Here is a 9,254-nt window from a genome sequence, read left to right on the forward strand (position 1 = left end):
TATATATATATATATATATATATATATATATATATATATATATATGTATATATATATATATATATGTATATATATGTATATATATATATATATATATATATATATATTTATAGATATAGATTTATTTATATATATAGATATATATATAAATATAAATAAATATATATATATATATACTCAAAATAAATATATATGTAGCTATTAAAGCCTATTATATTATTCTATATACATATATATATATATATATATATATATATATATATATATATATATATATATATATATATATATATACACACAATATATATATATATATACACACAAATATATATATATATATACACACAAATATATAGGGTAGAGTAGTCTAAAACCACCGGCGGCTTACACCGCTATTTCATTTTTTAAAGTTGGGTTAAAAAATGTTTAGTGGTGCAATTTAGAAAACATTGTCGAAACTTCTTAGATAAAACATTTTTTTGTTATAAAACATCATATCTTCCGATCTTTTGTCCATTTTATTGTGATTTGTGTCATTCGCTATTATTCTATACAGTCTAGAGTGCGTGCTTTTAGACCATTCTTTTTTATCATTGATCAAAAAAGTATTAATTCTATTTATACTTGGTCAAAACAATCAATGTTTTATTGCTATTGTTGTTTGTTCATGTGCCCAATACATTATATGATTTTTGAAAGTAAGCAACGTTCACAATGTAGACAAAAAAAAACCGTTTTACATAAAATATTTATATCTGGCCAATATCGCCAGACTGGATTGGGCTAATAAACCCACATGTTGGTTTTGATTTTTGATATTGGGATTTTGTGTATATATGTGTTGTATTTGCACTCGAAGCTTGTAACTTAATATTTTTCTCTCAAGTTTACTTTAAACTAGTGTAGTTTAATGTTAAAGTTTAAAAAAATGAAACAAAAAACGTAAATTTTTAAATTCTTTAAAAATATTATTTAAATTGCTATGCTAATTGCATCAGTTAACGTAAAAATGACTGTTTAGGGAATACCTTTTCCTTTTGAATGTACTTTTGTTATTGTTATTTTTTCACAACCTTATTTATTTTATTGTTTTAAACTTAAAGATTTTATAAATGCTTTTGCTGTCACTTGACAAATGCAATGTTGATTTTTCGATTAATTTAAAAAATTTTGCTAGAAAATATTTCATATTATTTTTGTTCTCTTTAGAAAGACTAAACCTAAAAAACTAACTATTAGGGCAAAAGGGAAAACAGAGGATTTGAAAAAGGCTCTATATTCTGTTATATTCATTGCGAGATTATAACGCTCCTCAAAGAACTCTCCGAGACTGGTTAACGAGAAAGAATAGTTCACCAAAACGTAAACTAGGTCGAAAGTGCATTATTTCGTCTTCAAGAAATAGGATTTGGTAAAACAAGAATACAACTTAAAAAAAATGCGTATGAAATATGTAGTCAAAAAAATCTTTTCAACACATCAAGAATGAAGTTGCTGGTACTAATTCTAATAGTTTACTCAAATTTAAAAAAACTAATCAAAACCAGTTTTGTTTATATATTTAAATGAAATATTAAAATTAAAATAACTATACTGATGAAATATATGCAAGCTGTTATCGATCAAGATGGTGTGCCAAATTTACTTTTTCGTAGACTTTATCAACAAGATTGTAAAAGTTTTGAACACTTTCAGCATTGAAATATATACCTATATTTATATATATATATATATATATATATATACATATATATATATATATATATATATGTATATATATATATATATATATATATATATATATATATATATATATATATATATATATATATATATATGAATATATATATATATATATATATAAATATATATATACATATTTATAAATATATATATTTATAAATATATATATATACATATATATATATATATATATATATATATATATATATATATATATATATATATATATATATATATATATATATATATATATATATATATATATATATATATATATATATATATATATATATGGCATGAAACTTAAAGTACCATAGAAAAAGTTGTTTTTTCTATGGTACTTTAAGTTTCATTTATATATATATATGTATATATATATATACATATATATATATATATATATATATATATATATATATATATATATATATATATATATATATATATATATATATATATATATATATATATATTTATATATATATGTATATATATATATATATATATATATATATATATATACATATATATATATAAAATACTTTTATAGGCGCCTTTGCGCCTTTTATAAGCACCTCTGACGCCTTTTATAAACGGCTGAAAAAAAATTAAATCGATTTCTTGTAGTTTTATTTTAATTCGATCAATCATAACTTGCTCTGTTGAAGTTCGCTAATCTTTCTCGTAAACCTTCTCTGCCATATGTCCCCAAAAGTTTTAAATTGGTCGTGCTTGACGAGCATTTGGGGGATTGGACTCTTTATCAATATAAAAGACATATTATTCCGTCCAACTTAGAGAATTTTTTGAATAATGAGAACTTGCTAAACCTTGCCAAAATATATAGTTAAAGGCTTCATAATACTTGTTAAAGAATCGAAGAAGTCGTTTTTCTGAATATTCATCAATATAGATTGATGAATCAATTGCTACAGCCTTGGAAATGCGAAACAATGGCTCGGACATACCACCGTTAGATATGGCTATGCACATAAATAAGTTTTTGATAATTTCTCTTTTCCTACAAAACGAAGATGTTTTCAGTTTTTTTTTGTTGTTGTTTGCGCAGTATCCAAAATTTCTAGGCATGTTGTCCCCAGCAAAACAAAAGTATTTTTCGTATTTGATGAACAGAAGCAATTTTGTGCTTTAGAGTTAGTTAACTAGTTTCCTGCTTCTTTTTTTTTGCCTAATTGTTGTTTTAAAATGTATTTTGAAGTCTTTTCACATTTTTTATATCTAATATTCATTTTTTTTAACTGACGACTCTTTGATTTACACCGAATTTAAAACTTAAAAAGAAAGCCAAATTTAAAATTCGGCTTTCTTTTCTCTTGTTCAGGATGTTGAACGACCAGAGTAGGATTGAACAGTTTCAAGTTGTTTTAGGTTATCAAACATCGTACTTCGAGCAAATCCTTTCTTTTCGAGATAATTTACGGTTGTTTTTTTTATATTTGGTTTATTTACAAAAAACATATGAGTCGCTTTCGAAAAGATTTTTGTTCAGATATATTTAACCTTATTTTAAATAATTGTGTTTCAAATATTAAAGTTTATATTTAAAAGAACGTTTTTTCCTACGTATAAAACCAAAAAGCAAATTATTATGCTCAAATAATTGAATTCGGATTTGACCGATAACTTCCGATTCACCTGTTTCATTGCACTTTTTATACAACTATGTTCACCTCAAATGCCATTTTTATAGATTTTTAGAAGCTGTAAATTTCATAGTAATTTTTAAAATTAAACTCTAAAAATCTAAATCTAAAAATAATTTTTGCATGTAACTAGAATTTCACTTTTAAAAATTTTAATTTTGAAAGGTATTTTTTTAAATTATTATAAGGATTTATTAAAATATCTTTCTCAGTTTTATAAAAACTGTTGTACATGAAATAACCTCATTGCTGAACAATGGCTTGACAAAACAGTAGTTACATAAAAATAATTACATAAAATAATTAAATATTAATTAAACTATTTAGTACTACAAATTTGAAGTCAAAAGCAATTCTTTAAACGTTTTTCATAAAATTTACAAATAGTATAAAAAAGTTATCCTAAATACATAACTTAACGGTTCTGTTGAGAATTGAGTAACTACTACTTTAAATATAAGTTGTTTTTAATTTTTACCTGCACAGGTGTTTAAGATTGACAAATTTCTAATAAAACCAGGCTGAGCAAGAGACCAAGGATTTCCCAAGAATAGCTTTATGTTTTTAAAATTCATTGCCAGATCATTCTGCGTACTATATATTACATTGTTTGCAACTTCAACTGCATATATATATTTACTTAAAGACTTATACTGTGATACTTTTACTTGTATCCACTCATTTAACGGGTATATCATATTTGCATAAAAGCCTGAGTTAATTGTGCCATTTATTGCTGATTCAAAATATAACTTGTTACTAGGTGATACCCATACTCCTGGCGTTCTATCCCCGTATTTACTGTTATCTCCGTCAATTGTCAAATGAATTATACTTGCCCATTCGTTTAAAAATTGTGTTGCTTTAAAATCAAATAATAACTCGTAACTTTCTGGAAGATTAGCTAAAACAGCCAGCAACTGGTTATTCTTTATTTCTGTTTCCTTAAACATTCGGAAAGATTCTATAAAAAAATTTATAGTTAAAAAACCTTTAGGTTTTATTTGTTAAGAAACGTTTCAAAGTGCACTAAATATTACTACTAGTAATGACAGCTATTTTAATACAATAACAATAAGTATTTTAAAAAATGAATATTCTTTTTATAGCAATAGTAATGATGATAAAAACAATATTAACAATAATAACAATAACTTTAATTAAGGCTCAGGAAAAAAAGTTTGTAAGTTTATTCAAAACCAATTTTTATTGCAAAAATTACGGTTTAATTTACCTTAGACAAAATGTTTTTAAACTTGTCGCTATCCTGTTTTAACTTTGTTTTAGTCTTTAGTTATTTAAAAGGGTAACAATAATTAAGTTAACAAATAAATTTGAAAAGCTTAAACGCTACAAATAAAATAAAAAACTAAAATTAATGGTTTAGAGCGAACAAAATTTTTCTGAATACCAACAACTGAACATATGCTATTTTTTATAACTCTTTATAATGTGACACCTTGCCCTTAAAGCTTTTAAAATTTTTAACAGAAGTAGGTAATTTACTACAATTTTTCTGTATTACATTATTTAGAAACCTATATAATAAACAAATATAATTGAAAGAGTATTTTGAGATTTAACAAGCATTTGAGATTTAACAAGAGAAATTTAACAAGCATTTAAATTGCGTTTGAAGCAAGTAAAAATAAGAAATAAAATTTTTTAAAAACTAAATTATTTTTCATTTATCCAAAATTCTTTTAAATACAGTAAAGTTTTCGAGGGAATTTCCGATCCGATTAAATATTTAAGCCGTTTTATAATAAATGCCCATCTAATACACTATTGCAAATCTACTTTTTTGAGCTTTTGAGCTTGGAGGGATAAATGTTTATGAAATAAATAACATTAATAACATCTTTGTTTAGGCTAAAACATAATAAATTAACAAGTTTTTTTGAAGAGATTGTTTTATTATTCATAAATGTTATAAATATTATAATTCTTATGAGATATTGAAAGATTTGTTGGAGCAATCTGATTTTACAATAATATGCATTAGGAACACATTTGTGTTTATTAATACAAAAGCTTGAATTCTATAATATTTTTAGATAATTAAAAAAAGAAAAAACATTATTTTTTCAACTTTCTAATTTTTATCTATCAGTAATTTGTCTATAATATGTAATTATAACTACATTTTTGTATTTATCTTTAAGTTAGCAGTATCATATTTGAAAGCGGCTTTCTTTATATTTGAAACGGAAAAAAAAAAGAAAAAAGAAGTTTAAGATGAAATTGTTTACTTTAGGTCAACTTTAACTTACTAAAAAGAAACATATTTATAAAAAAAAGTTCTTTAATGTTATTGAGTTTTTACAAGCTTCCAGTTCTTAAAATCAAATTAATGATTTTGACGCCTGTTGGTAGCAAAGTTTCTCAAACTCTATATTATTCCTGAAGAGTGAAAATCATACCATTCATAAATCTTTTATATTTAAAAAAGAATATATTATAAATTAAATTTGTAATATATTCTTTTTAATGATGTGGCCCCATGCTAATGCTTGTTACTTCAAGTTTTCTTATGCTAAATGTGCAATTTTTTTCAAAACTTGATTTAGATCAATCCTTTTAAGTAATGTGTAATTCACTCCAAATTTGTAGAAGTTTCAAATTATGCGTAACTGTGCATTATAAGTAAGGCAACCTTCATCTTCAGGACCAAGACAAAAAATATACCTGAACTCCTTTTTTGAAATCAAATAAGTACAACTTCTTGGTTACTATTAAAAATATGGAGCTTTACATATATGTAAACAATTTGAATGTCTCAGATACTTTTAAATTTGGATATATACAAATTTAAAAGTATCTGAGACATTAGATTTAAAAGTAACAAACCCTTTTTAACAACAAGAGAAGTACTTTTGACTCTTTAGCGACCAATTTTATTTATCTTTTTTGTTCCAGATATGCAGATCGCTACATTTTATCTACCGTTGCTGTTCCTCGGCCTGCTTTTCGTTTGTAGGTAAATGGCATTATAAAAAAATAAAATAAACTTCCTGTTTTTTAGTAAAAATACTTTTTTTTTTTTTTTTTTTTTTTTTTTGCCGTTTAAAAATATACATTCCGTAATTTACTAACAAAATATAAATATAGCAGGGGCGAGAAGAAGACTAATATGTCTTATCACCAAGCCCCTTTATAAATTCCGTAAATATAAAGGTTAATTTTAAAATAAGAAACTTCATTAATTTTATAAAATAAACAAATGTACAAAAGTGGTAAAAAGAAAAGAAAAAAAAATGAAAAGTGAAAAATTAGCTAGAAGCGCTATAGGCTTAGCAAAAAACAAAAACATATATATAAAAATATATATATTAGGACATAAATAAATTTGATTCAGTCTTTTTCTAAAATTAATATACTTTTCATGTATTTGATAGATAAATCACAATGTAATTTCAGAAATAGTTTTGTGGTAAATCATTCTTTATTAATAGCTGTTTTAGTTTTGTCTTAAACTCATTAAGCATTGTTAGAGTTTTAAGTTCAGTTGAAAGTATTTTATTCCATGCCTTTGGTCCTCTTATTGAAATTGAAAAATCAGTTGCTGCATAATAACTTTTGGGCTGTATATATCTGTTATTTGAATATCTAGTTAGATATTTGTTTTCCTTTATTTTGAATAACGGGTTAAATATTTTTGGAATGATACTTTAATTAATTTTGAACATAAAAATTAGGAGATGATAAATATTTATTTGGTAGATATTTAGTATATTTAAGTTAATAAATAAGGGTCGAGAAGGTGTATAGCGGCTTTTATTGGATATAATTCTGATAGCATGTTTTTGCATATTAAAGAGTTTTTTCAATTTATTTTTATTGGTACTACACCATGCAATGCTAGCGTAATTAAGATAGGAATGAATAAAGGAGAAATATAAGAGTTTTAAACAACTTAGATATAAAAATGGTTTTGCCCTATATAGCATGCCGATGTTCCTTGATATTTTACCTTCAATATATTTTATCTGACATCTCCAAGTTACATTTTCGTCCAGGAGTACGCCTAGAAATTTTAATGATACCTCTCTTTTTATTTCATAATTGTTAATACAAAGATTTGGAAGTTTTAATGGAATTTTGTCTCTTTCATGATAGCGATGGAAAAAAGTATATTTTGTTTTTATTACATTTAGAGATAATTTGTTTGCTCTAAACCATTTAGAAAGATATTGAAGTTCTATGTTTACAGTTTTAAATAAGATTTTTATGTCACTGTGAGCATAAAATAGATTAGTATCATCTGCAAACAAGATTGAGTCTAATATATTACAAGATTTACTTAAGTCGTTGATATATATTAGAAATAAGAGCGGTCCTAATATAGAGCCTTGAGGTACTCCACAAGTTATATTCATATTGTTAGTTTTACTGCAATTATGAGAAATGTATTGCTGTCTATTTGACAGGTAGCTTTTAAACCATTTAAAGTTCGAGTGTTTAATACCATAGTTTTTTAGTTTGGTTAATAAAATATTATGATTTACAGTGTCAAAAGCCTTACTGAGATCAATAAACACGCCTAAAGTATATTTATTTTCATCAAAAGATTTAAGAATATCGTGAACAAGATAGGCAATGGCCTGATCAGTGGAGTGACCGTTTTTGAATCCGAATTGTTTATTATAAAGGATGTTATTAATATCTAAGAAATGGTACAATCTTTTATACATAATATGTTCTAGTATTTTTGAAAAACATGGTAGTATTGAAATAGGTCTGTAATTTGTGACATAAGTTGCATCTCCAGATTTTAGAACTGGTATCACCCTGGCCACTTTTAGTTTGTCAGGAAAGATACCTTGTTCTAAAGAAAGACTAAAAATGTGCAAAAGCGGAGTTTTTAAATAAAATATTGATTTAATTATTATATTGCTACTTACATCATCAACTCCATTACCTTTATTTGATTTTAATAAATTTACAGCATCAAGTAGTTCTTGTTCAGATAACTTATTATTTTCCATGAGATCATTATTAGAGGTCAAATATGACTCGAAGCTAGTTTTGCTGTTTTTTACTTTCGAAGCCAAACTCGGGCCTGTATTAACAAACTCATGATTGAAAGAATTAGAAATTAACGTTTCATTAGTAATTTCACAATTATTTATAATGAGTTTTTTGGGAAGATCATTAGCGCTTATGTTTTTTTTTCCTATCACCTCTTTCATTATGCGCCACATTTTTTGTGCATCATTTTTGCAGTTATGTAATTGGTTGGTATAATACTGTTTTTTCGAATACTTTATAACTGTCTCGAAAAGACGTTTGTAATTTTTATATTTTGTTTCATTTTTATAAGTTCTTTTTTTTATAAATTTTTCGTACAAACGTTATTTTTTTTTGTGATGACTTTATTATTCCCGCCGTTATCCAGGGATTCTGATGGGATTTGGTTTTGATTAATTTACTAATAATTGGGAAAATACTAATTTATAGATATAAGATATGATTATGTAAAAGTTTTCATTTTGTATATTTTTATTCCAGCCCTCACGTAAAAAGTGAAAAATAGTGACTAAACCTCTTTTTATCGCACAATAGTTACTAAACACAAACAATTAATGATTTAAAGATTTATTGTCTCAAATATAAAATTATAAGCAGTAAACAATAATTACTATAACAAACAATATTAATTCGTACGTAAACCAATCAAAAAAATACTTTTGAAGAAAAAAAACCATTGGCACAATCACTACAACAGTAATCCGCTGACTAAACTTGATCTGACATGCCGCCATGCAATTGTCTCATGAAACATTTGTTACAGAAAAAAAAAGGAAGCCATATATCAAAGTGGCCATCTGGGTAAATGATGCCCCA

General features: G+C 24.6%; 1 long non-coding RNA gene across 1 annotated transcript in view; it reads right to left on the reverse strand.

The window, feature by feature from the left end:
* Positions 1–3,829: 3,829 nt before the first annotated feature.
* LOC136092138 (uncharacterized) overlaps positions 3,830–9,254 on the reverse strand; it is a 21,006-nt gene continuing 15,581 nt past the window's right edge. The window contains exon 3 of the long non-coding RNA XR_010644225.1: positions 3,830–4,371. This is a non-coding gene — a long non-coding RNA (uncharacterized LOC136092138). The remainder of the gene's footprint in view (positions 4,372–9,254) is intronic.

The sequence above is a fragment of the Hydra vulgaris genome, chromosome 15, assembly GCF_038396675.1.
Source record: "Hydra vulgaris chromosome 15, alternate assembly HydraT2T_AEP".
Lineage (NCBI taxonomy): Eukaryota > Metazoa > Cnidaria > Hydrozoa > Anthoathecata > Hydridae > Hydra > Hydra vulgaris.